This window comes from Porites lutea, chromosome 5 (genome assembly GCF_958299795.1).
Source record: "Porites lutea chromosome 5, jaPorLute2.1, whole genome shotgun sequence".
Taxonomy (NCBI): Eukaryota; Metazoa; Cnidaria; class Anthozoa; order Scleractinia; family Poritidae; genus Porites; species Porites lutea.
The window spans coordinates 14,214,809-14,230,356 of NC_133205.1; positions in this window are offsets into that span (position 1 = coordinate 14,214,809).

A 15,548-nucleotide genomic window follows, 5' to 3' on the forward strand; every position below is an offset into this window, starting at 1 on the left:
ATTGGGTTGTGACTAGAATGGATACCCCAAGGTCAGATTGTCATCTTCACTCAAAATACATTATAGAAGTCTTATATTTAACCCTTTGCGTACCAACTGGCCATATATGGCCAGCTAATCACAACTCCCCTCTCGGAGACCATAAAACAAGATCTAAGGGCCTGGACGCCATTATTTCATTCTGTGTCAGACTACATGAATTTATTTTGCAGTTTTGCTCGATTTTGCTCGATTTTCGCCTAAATTGAGACGAATTTTGAGAGTTTCTTATAAGTTAAACATTTTTAGCACGGTGATTTAAAAATGGCGGCTCTTAACCCCGATCGCACACTCGATTTTTGCTCCGCAAACGATCAAAGCAATGTGGAAATTCACTTTGTTGACGGGGATGACTTCCCTCTTATAAACATAATGGAGCAGCGAGCCTCTGAAGAAGAATTTTACTGCGATGAATCGCAATCCAGCGAACAGGATTCCAGTGAAGACTCAGCTGATGAGAGCACACAGGAGGGAGGGGGGCGTAAGGGGGGTCCGAAAACCGCAAAACTGCACAGAAATACGCCAAAAAACCGCAAACCGCATCGGATTTTTTCCCGAATACCGAAACCGCGCGTACATGTAGGCCGCAATATGAAAGCTGACGTCAGCAAGACTTGTGATATATTCTGACTAGGAGTAATCGGAGCTTAGGAGAGTGCGTTCGATATGTTTTATTGACCAAATTGGTCAAGATAAAAAGGAACTTTGGTCAAGCAAATTATAACGACTATTAAATCTCGCAGGTCTTGGCGACATATGGTCAGCGAAAACTAACACTCCCGCAATCATGAACTATATACGACAGAGACTCTTAGACATAGAACGGCAAACATGGATTAGCGAAATACACAACGATGAACGAAAGGACCCGCATCAAAAAAACAAACTGAGAACTTTTAGGAAATTTAAACTTACCCATGACTACAAAAATTACCTCACAAATGTAAGAAACACCAATCATAGAGTAGCAATCACAAAGCTAAGATTAAGCAACCACAAACTAGCAATTGAAACTGGACGATACGTTAAACCCTATCAACCACCAGACCAAAGAATCTGTCCATTATGTAAAACTGGATTAGAAGACGAGGAGCATTTTTTGATGAATTGCATAGCCTATAGGGATCCTAGGAGAGAGTTGTTCAATACGCTAAAAAAGGAAACTAATCTTATTCTTGACTCTATGACTCCAAGCTCTGCCTTTACAACGTTGATAAGTATGAAGCAAGGAGAGAAAACGCAAAAAATTGTGGCTAAATACGTATATGATCGCTTCCGCGAAAGAGATAGACGCGTTAAATATAACCTTGTTTAATAGTTTTATAAATTTCACGAATGTACACCTCTGTAATTATTGCACTAAAATCTTTGTTATCGTTGTAAACACATGTGTCTGTAGGCGCTCTGTTGATAATAAAGCACTTATCCTATCCTATCCTATGTTTGTTAGGCATACAGGTAGCAGTTGAGGCGAAAGGGTGGTTGCGATATCGATAAATATGATTATGGCATATTTTGAACGTATTAGGGTTGCGTACAGCAAAACCTCTATTTAAACTGTGTATCATAAGAACGTTTTCAAAAGATATCGTATGGTTCGGTGTCAAGTGCTTTAAATCGGAGGAGGCATTGGCCAAAGTGCGTCGTAAATGGAACATTTTGTTTTACTGGCGCGAGTTACAGGGCGCAGTTACTCAAAGGCCGATTAGTGCTTAACCCGGGATTCTTTTTCTTTCTTCAAAAACATTTCTTCAGATAATTTTCTCTGTCATTTTTAAGAGCATCCAATTATCAACTTGTTGACAAAATGAATTACATTGAATTTACTGTTTTAAAAGCTTTCGCATCTGAATTCAAACTTCGCACTAACCCTGTCAAAGCCTTCAATGGTACGTGTGTGCGGCTCACGTCAATAACTTTTCCAGTAATTTGGTCCGGCGTGTTGATTTAAGTGACTCGAGAGTGGCGCTACTGTGGGCTGGTTTATAAGTTTTTTCCTAATAAATAACATAGAGTTAAAGTGTTCGTTTGTCCGGTGCCGAAAATATCACAAGGCATGATCAAATGGGGCCGCCGAGCTTCACATCTCGGTAGATTTACTTTGTGGCACAAGGGCTGCCGAGCTACACAACTCGGTAGATTTACTTTTTGACACAACGACCGCCAAGCTACACAACTCGGTAAATTTACTTTGTGGCATAACGGCCGCCGAACTTAACACGGTTTGATGCATGCACCAGGAGTCGCAGACATTTTCCAAAGACAGTGACGAACCATGCTCAAAAATATGAAGGCTTATTCCAAATCAAAATTTAACAGCAAACTCCTGAAAGATGAATGCTTTAGACGATTCAGCAAACACATATTGATGTACGCTTTACGAAGATTCAGCAAACTTTTTAAAAGATGAACGCCTTACGAAGACAGAATATCAGACCTTAGACTTGCTACAAGTCGACCTCTTGGCGAGCGGAGCGAGCCTTGTTTGGCCGCGAGACGGCCTACCGCGAGCGACGATATGAAATCCGACGAAGGACTTTTGGAAAGTCTAATCAGACCTCAGCAAACCTTTGAAAGATGAACGCCGAGGACACAAGAATCACCACATGGGTTAGCGCGTCAAAGTGAGGCAAAACTTAAGCAAGAGCCTCAAAGCGAGGCAAATGTGTGTCGACGACCGACGACGAAAATGCAATCTCAAAAAAACCTCTCTTATTAATTGCACAGGACACCCAATAATGCACACAACACCCAACACAAATTAGGGGTTGCGTTCTCGTACCTCGAACGCAATAACATTGTGCGTTAGTATTAAACATACCATCATAACGCTAACGATATATTGTACTACACTATTATACTCTATTTACTACTAACCATATGCCAAGTATGCTGGTCATGTACTTGAACGAAAAACTCTGTCACTGATCCTGTACGTCTTACATTGGGTGACTGATCACTTTGGACGACCCTGTGCTAGTTGTGGAACGCGGAATAAATGTTTCTTCTGGAAATGTGACCTTCTTGTCTCGTAAAGAGTTCACGTTCAGTGGAAAATACGATTGCTAAAACGTACAGCTCTTCTGAAATTCTCCCCTTCCTTTCCTTCTTCATAGAAGATTGCCACGCAATTAATTATTACGTCCTCTTCGCTTTCAGTTGCGACCTCGACGACCTCAGTTGCCATTGTCGCGCATTGAATCAAAGCAACGAGAACACGACGCTGTATGGCTGTACGAGCTAACATCCGGCAACTAATTTTTTTACGCATCACTGGCCAAAACGGTTAATCACATTAAGTATTAACTGGAAAAGGCCGTAATTGCAAACCACAGAGTTAAATTGTAAGCTGATATAATGAACCCTGATGCGTTGTAAAACAAAACACTTGGCTCGCGCTTGCAAAACAACCGGATGCCGACCGTTCTAAAGAGTGTTATCACCGCAGACACTTTTTTTTTCACCGAAAACCGCGACTTCAAGGTTGTAATAACCGCAAACCGCTTAGTGTTTTGAAACCGCAATACCGCGAGTTAAAATAAAAATTACCGCAAAACCGCACCAAAAATAACGCAAAACCGCATCACCGCAAACCCTTACGCCCCCCTCAGGAGGTAATGGAGGTCGTGGAAAGAGAGTGGTCCAGAGAAATTAAACGAAGAAGAGATATTGACTTTAAAGAAAACCCTGGGATAAATGTAAACACCAGAGATCTTAAATCGTGTTTGGATTTCTTCTCACTTTTCTTTACACCAGAGGTATGGCAGTTACTAGTTAGTCGGACCAATTTGTATGCAGAACAGAAAAGAGGCCCGAGGGAAAGCTCTGTATGGTACCCAGTCACTGTGGATGAAATGAAAGCTTGGTTAAGTCTTTATTTAGATATGGGCCTAGTCACTAAACCAAGTATCAGTTCTTATTGAAGTACTGAGGCTGTCCTAAGCTCGCCTTTCTTCCCATCTGTCGTGTCTAGGACCCGGTTTCTACAAATTTTATGGTACCTGCACTTTGTCGATAACACCCTTGCCCCTGCACCTGACTCAGAGGGGTACAATAAGCTGTACAAAATTCAACCCTTTTTAGATTTGGTAGTTGCGAGGTTTCAGAAAGTGTACATACCTGAGCGACAACTTGCCATAGATGAGACATTGATAAAGTTTAAAGGCAAATTACATTTTAGGCAATTCATCCCAATAAAACCAGGCAGATTTGGGATAAAGGCTTTTACCCTCGCAGAATCTAGTAGTGGTTATGTCTTGAACAGTAAGATTTACACTGGGAAGGAGCGCAATGAAGTGCAGAGAGATTTAGGCAGGAAGGTTGTTATGTCTGTCTTTCAACCTTACTTTGATAAAGGTTACTATGCCTTTATGGACAACTACTACACCTCGGGCGGATCGTTTGAAGAGTTGGAAGAAAGAAACACACTTTCATGTGGTTCAGTTCGCTCCAATAGGGTAGGCTTGCCTAAAGAGATTTGTGGTCTGAAAGAAAAGGCAGTCAAAAAGCTTAAGAGAGGGGAGTCTTTGTACAGGGAGAAGGGAAATCTAACGTGCGTGACATGGCGTGACAGGAAGCCAGTTAGTGTTTTAGCTACAATTCCCACCAGTGCAACAGATTCAAGTTGAGTGCAGCGCTCAGTGAAAGAAAGTGGCCATTGGCAAAAGAAAGACTTTGCTCGACCAGGTGTTATAGACCTCCATAACACTTATATGGGTGGTGTGGATGTTTCTGATCAGAGGACAGTTGCTTATGCCAGACTGATGAAAGGAGTTGTCTGGTATTACAAAGTTTTTTTTATATGGTAGAGGTTTGTGTGTCAAATGCACACATTCTTCAAACAAAATCCCAAAACCATGCCAGTACAACCAGTTTAGAGTTTAGGAAGAAGGTAATAAGTCAGTTAGTTGAAGGGAAGAGCTTCAGGAAGAACACAGGTTTGGTTCAGGCCCCTGTTATTATTCCAGACATAAGGTTCAACCGTGACCATTTCCATCATCTCATCAGCAATGACACCAGGTCCACATGTAAAGTGCATGTACAGAATGTAAAAACCATTTACAGCTGTGCCATTTGTGGTGTCAGAATGTGTGTTGAGCCTTGTTTTCTAAGATACCACACAATGCAAAACTATTATTTTGATGATGATGCACGTGATGGCCCACGACGGCTAAAAGAAGGGATAGGGAGGCCCTTTCAAAGAGGAAGGAAGAGAGTATTGAGAAACTAACTCTTCCTGTGTAAAAAAATATATTTCTATGCTGTAAAGGTACCCAATAAGTTGTAATATTCAAACCCTGAAAAAATTTTTTTGATTCCCTCTTCCTGATAAAAGAAACTTATTCTTCACAGAAAATATACATTATACTTCAATTGTTTGTTATCCATTTAAACCTAAATTGTAAGTAGATTTTTATTTTGAAAAGAAAAGCTCAAAATTGTAACTTTTTTAAGCTCAGAGCAAGTTATTTGAAAGTTTCCTGAATGTTTGCATAAAATTTGCATAATTATGCTAATTAGGTGGCTCGTGACGTCACAAAAGTATCATATCCCATAATTTCTCTAACTCATATGAAAGCATATTTTCCTTGCTTTCTAAATATGTATAGGTCTGCAGGTGTCTGTAATAAAGAAGAGACTTGGCAAGCATTGTTGTAACTGTGCCTATTTTCGTGTGAAATAAATACCACCCCCCTTGGTATGCGAAGTAAATAAGAGAAGAAAGAAAACAAATAAAAAGGGTAGGTAAGACAGTAGGAAGTATGTAGGACTTGAACCTCCATCATTTGATGCATAATCCACATCCGTATCCACTACACCATCAAGGGCTAATTGCCGACACTGGAAAACTTTAACGTACTTTACATGGCATTGATCATTGCATTATTGAAAGCTGACCGTTTTTAAAACAGTGCTTAACCCTTATCGCAGTACTTCGGTGTTAAACCCTGTATTCAACTCTTCTCCTTGCAAAACTGTCTCTTACTCTGATTTCCCCACTTTTCTCAAAAACGTGCCCAATAAATTCGCATAAATGTAGTATAGCGTGGTATTGAGTGTAGCGTTGTGTAATAAACATAAGGTGTCCAACTTGATTTTAATCCATTCTAGTCACAACATCCTTAATTGAGTTTCCACGCATCCGTGCAACCGCGCCTTTAGGGGCGGCGTCACAACTAGCTGTAGTTCATTTTGTTTTTATGCCATTTACGGGTCCTTATTGGCTATGGAACTTGAGAAATTTCTTGTGAATGACAAAATCACAGCTAGGTATCAAACAAACATGTCTCTCAATATCAAACCTTACTGAAACGTTTTTCTTGTTTCAATAACTAACGCAAAAAGCTTTCTCTTCAATACCTTTCCATCAATAATTTTTAATATTTAATCCACCCTTAGCCTTTTGTCCTTGTATCCTGAAAATAATTTGATGATCAAACTTACCTTGTCAGAAGCCTCTTAAGTCTCACAATTTTCTTCCCAATCAGGTTATTTGAGTTCTCTTAAAATTCAGGCGATACAAACATTCCTAATCTCACTGAAACAATGCTAGCAGAATATGTTGAATGTTTGCACTTCACCTCTAAATCTACCCTGTCATATTATCTCGAGACTTTATGAGCCAGCAAAGATATAGTATCTATACTTGGAGCAGCTGAATCCTTGTCAGTTCCAGAACAACCTGGCCGAAATCACAGCTGAACCAACAACAGCATTTTATGCCAAAAATTTCGATGTGATACAACTTTCAAACTTAGCGGCTGTTATCTTCACAATCCTTTCCAGTATTTCTAATGTTATGATTGCCCTCATCAGTGTCTTTCAAAAGTCAAAATCGCTGTCGTCATCTGCTGGGTAAACTTCATTTGATGCACAAGAAAACAAAAGATAACAGATGTTTAATAGTATGATAACAATATTGAAGGTAAGTGAGCACATCTGTAACAGCAACAAGCTTTCCTCAGAAAACATCTTAATGTTCAGCACAGGATGGCATCGCTACTTCTAAAGGACAGGACAATAAAAACAAGCAATCATAAAATTTTTATGTTCTTTTTTTTACAAAGTTTTGCTTTTGATCTTCATTCGCTACCCTGCGGAAATCTTACTTTGTTTTTTGCTAAAGATCGAAGAAAAAAGTAATGCAAAATTTTCATCTAATTCATTATTCGTTCAAAATATTTCTCCGATTCTGATTGGCTCAATTCCTCCGCCCATTTCTTCACAACCAGCCACCGCTTACCATATTTGAAAGAAGTTCGTATAATATGATTCATTCAAAATATTTCTTCATTTCTGATTAGCTCAAATTCTGTTGGGCTTCACGTACACTATCGATAAACCTCATTTCCAGGCGCGGTTAGTTAGCTTGAGAAAACAGCGGCACCATCACTGGTTCCCCGCGAAATGACGCCTGAGAAAAGAGCGCAGAAATTTTTATACTGATGACGTGTTACTACCCAGATCTGGGTAGTGTTTCTGATTGGTCGTGCCGTGTGGGAAATTTTCTTCAACCAACTTGAAGCACTACTGAGATCTGGGTAGTGACGCGGCATCAGTATGAAATTTCTGCCGTCGTTTCTTAAACGTCATTTCGCCGAGGGGAAATTAGTGCAGGGCGTCGCGAAATGTCTGCTAGTTTCTCTAGCCTTCTAGCAAGCTCTCTAGGGCACCCTGGCGGCTGGGCGATGGATGGATATCTACTTTTTGTGGAGTATCTGCATGAAAAAAAAATGCTTATATCAAAAAACGTGCCGAAAAATAGGCAAAAGTTTTGAGGAAAGTCTGCGAGGAGCTACCTTGTTAATAACTTAGACTGAATATTTTTTTATGAATAATAAAACAATTATAGAATTCGGCTTTCATACGATGGGAAGATTATACAGATCCCAGAAGCTGCTTCGCTGGATATAAAACTTTATTTGCAAAAATTCTTCATACTAGGGCAGGTAGCGGCGCGGCAGCCCAGCTGTTTCGGCTTGAGTAAACTCAATAACATGGTGGAAAGGTTGACGGCTGTCCCAAGACGAAATGGCCTAATTACTGACCATTATAAAAGCTGATCAAAACAAAAGCACGAAAACCCCAATATAATTTCTGGAAAAAAAGATATCTACTTTTTGAGGAGTATCTGCAAGGAAAAAAACAACTGTTTACATATGAAACTGGCCAGAGGCCAATGTTTGAAATAAGTCTACGCCGAATAAAGGGTGTTAAGAACTTTGAAATATTTGGAATGAATAATATAACAATAATACGTTGTAAATTCGGCTTTTGTATGATATGAAGAATTATGCGGATCTCGGAGGCTGTTCGGATAATACTCTCCTCGTTCTCCCATTTTTGCTCATATCATGCTCAGCCTCATTCAATAACTTTTAAATATAACATACTTGACGTGATTAAATGAGCGAATTATAAAATAATTATTACCTCGTTATCTTGGGCCGGGCACCGACAAATGACCAGTCTGTCAGCGGAATAACAGACTTTTAGCTTTTCTAAATTTTCACTTGTGTCGGCAAAATAAACTAAAAGTATTTACCGCAAAAGCCTATTAATTTAAGTCTTTTGACATCACCATGACTAAAATGAAATTAAATGCATTTCATTTTGCTATAACCTAAACATAATGGACCGTTAAAAATACTTGCCTTGGTATTCTGTCTCCCTCGATACTTGTTTGTCCTATTAACTTAGTAAATCGTTTTCAGTGTAACTCCTATGGTTTATACGATACTACTGGCAGACAATTGCCATCAGTAAAAATCGTGGTCTTGTGTAAGGACCAGAACAGTCTTGCGGGTTGTTTCGTTAAAAAGAGCTTTGAGGTGGACGCAAAAAATCAAGGCACACTGAGGTCATGAAAAATACATTTGCCGAAAAATGCAACAGATGTGATAATAAATTTATGCAAACTGTTTTTACTTCTCTGCGTCATAAGGCGGAAGGAAGGAATGACAAAGTGATCTTTTGTTCAGATGGCAAAAAATTCTATAACGGAGGATTCAATTCGTTTCTTTTTTCCACCTTTTAATTCCATTCCAAAAAGGAATAGATTATTTATTCAAGATTCAAGCATTGAAGAAAGCCTTTGCTCATATTTTGGTCTCAAGTTGTAAGTGATGGCATACAAATTTTAGAAAACTATAAATATTTTTATTTGTTTTAGTAGGAAAGAAAATACTCTGATGAAAAATACATATTATCGCCCAGTTTCCTCCTTTTATTTAAAAAAAAAAAAAAGTTCTAAACTAAAGCGCAGGGGACTGAATAATTTGTTCTAGCTTTCAGGCCAACAGAGGAGCTTTCCTTATTTTTTTTTTGTCTTACACCATGAACAGAGATTTTGACTAACGGTCGCGGGTGGAGAAAGTGATTTGCGTGAAATTTAAGTTTGAGTTCGAGGTAACTGAGCGAAAATGACTGATAATATAAGGGAAAAATCGTTTTTATGCACGATACTCTTCGGTGGCTAATTTACCGGTTACGAATGGTAGACTCAATATAATACTGGCTAAAGAAAAGATCTAAATGAAAAAACAGGCCTACTTTTGCGTTCGTCATAAGTTTACTATTTTTTGTTTCTAACAGGTCCGGCCCAGTTATGTGTAAATTCAACACTGGATACACTTATGCATAACAGTATCTGATAAAAAAATACCGTAAGGTACCGTTGTTTTCTTTGGGGACTAACCTAGGACAACACCTTTTCCGCCGTACTGTTTGAGTCTTGCAGTTTAAATTGCTTAAACCCACACAAATACTCGAGAGTGCATTCACTGACAAGTGTGCGATAGACTTGATAGACTAAAAAAATTATAAACGTCATAACAACTTAAGACCTCAGTAGAAGATACGAGAACTCTCCCACAAGTTATAAGGAATTTTTTTCGGCGAAAATAAAGAAATTGTAAACAGGTGCATCAAACTTCATTCAAGCAGCATTCAAGGCATGGATTATGGAAAAAAAGTCGGAATAATCAAACGAAAGGCGACAAGTGTCTGAAGGCTGTAATAGATGAACGTTCCTTGAAGGAAGGCTGTCGCTTAATGCTTTTTTTACAACTCAGGCGGACAGTAAGTATTCATTAGAACTTGTTCGTTTCACTTAAATGGCAACCAAAATAACTGTTTACAACCTAGTGTGACAGGAACCCGTTTATTGTGCGTCTCAGTCAAATCTTGAAAATATGCATCATAACTAAGTGACAGGAAATAATTGCGCCCGGCATCATGAAAAAAGTAAACCAGACACTGAAAACAGTAAATAATCAACACGACCTGAGAAACAAGTCGTGAAAGACAATAAATTAGGTCAGTAAAAGCCTGTATGAACTTTCCAAAACGCTGTCATCTAAGCTTACGATTTCGATTTCCTCCTCCTTCTGTCAACCACATATAAGTAAAGAAACCATCAAACCAGCTCCGAACAAGACATAAAGAGTTTAAAACTTGAAAGTACACGACGTTTCAGTTGTCGGTATACAAAATGAATTCACCTGTTAAAACTTTAACCAATCTGCTACCAGATCTAATTAAATTGGTCCTGGATCGTGACCAAGCTAAAAGCCAGTCAAATTACCTAGCGTCTATATAATTTGAGGGGTCTACGCTGGGGCGTTGACTAGAGAGGATGCGTTTTAAAGAGAGAGGCGTATGTTCTCATAACTGTTACAAGCTTAAAAGCTAAATATGCTTACGGCAAAGATATCAAGAGAATTTAAGAATAGAGGAATATATCGATTCATATCCCAACATCGATGACAGAACCCCTTTAAACTATCCTAGCTAAGTTAGGCGGATCCAGGTGGAGGGTTGAGGGCGTTGCAACCCTCCCTCCCCCACCCCTTTGGGAAGTTTTCAATCTTTTCTGGTTACCCATATCTATCCTTTTTTCATACCAAAAATAATATTACAAGTTATAATAGAAGTTCCAGTCCAATCGATCATTACAAGAAGACTAGTTATTCCTCTTCTTGACTCCTTAAGATCGATTTTGACCTAGAAAGTGTGAGAGTAAATATTGGTTTCCCTGTGGTGCGGACGGACGGTCGGGCGTACGGTCACATGATTACCAAATTTTCTCGAATGGGTAGATTACCACATTTCCTTAGCTATGGTGCTCCGCCCACGAGCGCGCGGGTGGAGCTCCGCTATTACCATTACTTATAATGTGTCAAATTCCACTGAAATCTAAATGAAGAAAATCTACAGATTCAAACATAACCCTTACCCTCCCCACCCTCCCCCATTCCCTTGGCCTTGGGTACGTTTGCCTTGAATTCTCAAAATTACAACCCCCGCTTTGAAAACATCCTGGATCCGCCCCTGTTAACTTTGAACTTGACAAAACGGCTTGGAAACTAAAATTTGATAGCATTTTGTTTTGAATAAGGGTATGGGCATGATTTTCAGTTGAACATGCCTACCGAGCGTAAAAATCGCATCCAGTCTGAGGATTAATGAGAGAGGGAAAATTTTATATATTTAGGCATGACAAAATTCAAGGGAACATTGGTACTTAGAAATAACATCTCATAGGCATGGAAAAAATGGGTTCATGCCCTCGCAGCCCAAAATTGACCCAGCTAAACTTAGGTCCCAGATCTCTCGCTGGGTTAATAATTCATTCCCAGTTTTAGCTCCTCTGGTTTGGCATGCCGGGCATGCCGATGGTGAAGCCAGTTGGTTTGGCATGCCCGGCATGCCAGGCAAGAAATTGGCATGTCCAGCGAGACTGATTTTGATGTTCGCTTCAGCATCATATCCTGAGAATCACATATAATCGCCAAATATATCTTAGGGAGCTTGAAGTTACAGGTTTCATGCCTGGCAATAAATGCAGATTATAACAAAAAAAGTCATGTTTGTCACAATGTGTGTCACGGGATCGACTGGCAAAACTGAAGACAGAAGCCTGGATTTATAAATAAAAAGCACAACACAATAACATTATTCATACATAAAATAGAATATTTAACTTGCAATCAAAGATTAATCCTTTTATTTTAAACCGATACTGACATTTCTGGGTCCACATTTAAATTTGATCGCGGAAAAGCGTCTTAAACAATAAGATAACAAATCTTCTCAGTATAAACTTATCCATGCTTAAGTTTTATCGTGTCGGAATGTTTCCCGGTCAACAGCATTAAAAGACTGGTGAAAATGAAGCTTACCAGGTCGTTCAAGTCAGTACGAGAGTACGACGTTAATACTGCAAAGACGTTCTGATTTGGTGAATTTGGACTGCCTTCTCAGAGAGATTTTGCTTAGTTTTTCAGTGCGCTCCTTGTCGGCTATGCGAATCTCGCAAACTGTTTTACTCCTTGCTGACGATAGTCCTTTGAGCAACGTCATCTGCGTCATCCGAAGATACCCCGAGCACGCACGAAATCGGCCGAATTTCCGCAGAAGTGTTTTCGCGGATGACGAGGAATCTAGTTTGTTGTAGCGTGGCAGTTGTGGCGTCACGTTGTCGTCATGTCTCTTCGCACTTGTTTGTCTTTTTTTTCTGCGGTGCATGGTTGAGATGTTGGTGAATGCTGGACAAGAAATGGATTCTGCGAGAGACTGTAAGTACAAATTTAGTATTAATTTGGTAAAGAAAAAGCCTGAATATCGAACAAATCCCGTGAATTATCCTTTTGGCATTCAGTTTATCTTGCTGTTGAGCATGCTTAAGAACTCCGGCATAAGTGGTTGTCAACTTGTTTACTTCGGATTGTTTCTGTTTGTATGTCTTGTAATCTTCTTCAGCTGCTAAGAAGACTAGGGAAAACTTCAAAAATAAGAAACCAAAGCTAAAAAAAGTCAGTTCTAATTTTATAGCTCGAGTATAATTATTTTTGGCACCTACGGTCATATTTTTCCACTGTACTGGTAAAGTTACTTATTTTTGCTGCATAGTTTGACTGTTGTTTGAAAGACAATCAAACGGATATTACAATCACTTTTGGAAACAAAATAAAATATCCGTAAATCAAATGCCAAAATCAGATTTGGATTTCGCTTTAAAAAAATGAACATGCTGCGCTTGTCAATGCAAAGTTGTAAACAACTCAATATAAGCAGTCTGTGAATGTGCATTTAGGTCCACAAAACTAATTTTTCTTTTGCACATCTCATCCAAGCAAAGACTTAAGGCTTACATTGCTTGTCTACGAGTGTACTACAAAATGCTTTGCTACAGTAAGCCTCTGAGAGGCGATTCTGGTAAATTTATAGGACGCTAAAATGCAAATAATTCTAAGCTTAAACAACCTGGCTGGGTCCGACTTTTGAATTACAAAATGTTCAGGTTTGCCGGCTCTACTTTAAATGAACATGGTTTTTGAAATGATTTTGTAATATTTTAACCCGAAAATTATGATTGGGTTATAAAGCTTTTAAAACGGACGAAAACTAAGCTAATAAACATGTTCAATGTAAAAAACTAAGATTTAGTCGCTTTTTCAACTTTGCTTTGTGGGCCGAAAAATTTACCTTTACGCAAAAACAAAAGCAAATAATGAGGCTATTATTGGGCATGTTTTCTGAGAATTTTATCTGATCAATTTAATGTCACTAGCTTTTAATTTAATAATTTTGATACTCTATAAACTTCTCATTTGAAAGCCTCACTTTTTTATACACCGATTGAGAAACAAAATCTCTCTCGTTAAATCCTATTTTATGACCTATTTATTAGGACTCTAGGTAACATACGAAATGATGTAACCGGACAGGCTTTAACCTTTGGTCCTAATTTATTTTTTCTTCGCAACCCCTAATCAGTTTACGGGCCGTGAAAGAATATCGCCACAAAAAGATGCGAAAAAGTTTTCGCTGAGTTTCCTTTACAAATTCCGGCTTTATATGGGTTTACACCCCAATTGCCTGCTTAAAAATGAAACTGTTGTTCAATTAAGTGTCAGTCAAACTCGGTATAATCTTGACTTGCAAATCCAAATGCAAAGGTTTATTTCGCAGTAGAAAAGCGTGTAAACATCATCGAACAGCGCAATGTAAACTGGCTAATGTAAAACCACGTTTCTTTCACTTTATTTACCATGTATTTATCTCAATTGCACACTCTTGTGAAATTAGCCTCAGACAATTAGTTGCGACCTTTAACAGACTCAACAAGCCAGTATGAAAATATGTTAAGGGAAGCTGAGCTCTACATGTTCTATTTCTTTTTTTCATATTGCGCTTGCATGTGTTAAGATTCCATTTCTTTTTTGTTACAGGTAACTTCCAGACATGACGAGGAGATAATTACTTTTCTAGAGAGCAATCCTTTGATACCGTCAGTTATTACTGACTTACTTTGAGTTAAAAACGAAGAACACAGACACTGGTAATGACAAAAAAACATTAATCCCTGGCAAGCCTACAAAACAAGAAAGAGGAACTCAGACTCCTTATCAAAATGTGAAACAAGATAAAAAGAGCTTTTCTTACGTAGGGAAAATTGCGTTCGAGAGATTTGTAATTACAACGTTATATTCAAGCACATTGCATTGTCAAACATCATAATTTACTGAATAATGAACAGTGATTTTGGGGCTTAGCTCAGTTTGTAATGAACTTTAAAAGATATTCTATAACCTTGTATTTTTAAAAGCTTTCATGGAAAATAGATGCATTTTATTATACAATGAAAATAGTTTCTGTCTCTCTTTTTACTGATTTCAGTCAATTCCATTTTATTCGCAATGTGAAATGGGAATCCTATTAAAGACTCATTAAAAGGGGTGAGGAGTTTTTACAATCCCCCAACAGGTCATCTCCACGATGACGCTGTTTTATTACTTCGGCAGAATCCCTCAGGGTTTTACTTTCTTGTGGAAATTAGAGCTTTTGTTATTTAAACTTCGCTGGGACAACCAAATCTATGAAAATGAAAGGAATAGCAATGACGTCATCGTGTAACCGTACATCAAAAGATAAGCACTGTGATCTGTTTATTTTTTTTTTTTAGCCAGGCTTAACCCATTCGCCCCTGAACCGCCCGTAACCGCCCGTGCGGATCCAGGTCCTTTCTACCCATTGTGACGTCATCAGTTTTAACGGTCAAGGACAACTTTCTTCACTAACTTGTGCAGAGTGAAGAGATCTTTCAAACCATACCAGAATGAGCACAATTCAGTCAAGGACACCGGAGAAACAAGCAAAAAACCACGTGACATTGACCTGAAAATCTCCATGAAAATCTTGTCCCATTACCCACCTACCTTTCCTTTCGCCTAATCCTAAGATCCTAAAAGCTTTCCTAAAAACTCTTCCCACCAAAATCAAGCCTACTAAATGCCCAGCAAGAGAAAAAAAAAATGAGGCAAGAAAAGCAAAAAAAGAAGGGAGGAGAGAAAGCGAAAAGTAAAAGTCAAGACTGCTGTGTCACTTTTAAACCCAAAAACTATGTCGAAATTTTGCTTTCTGCGCATGCCCGAACTTCGCAAGCTGATATTTTGCATCTGGATCGGAAGACCGCGAAGTGTTCGACCTGTAAACCAGTTTGTGGT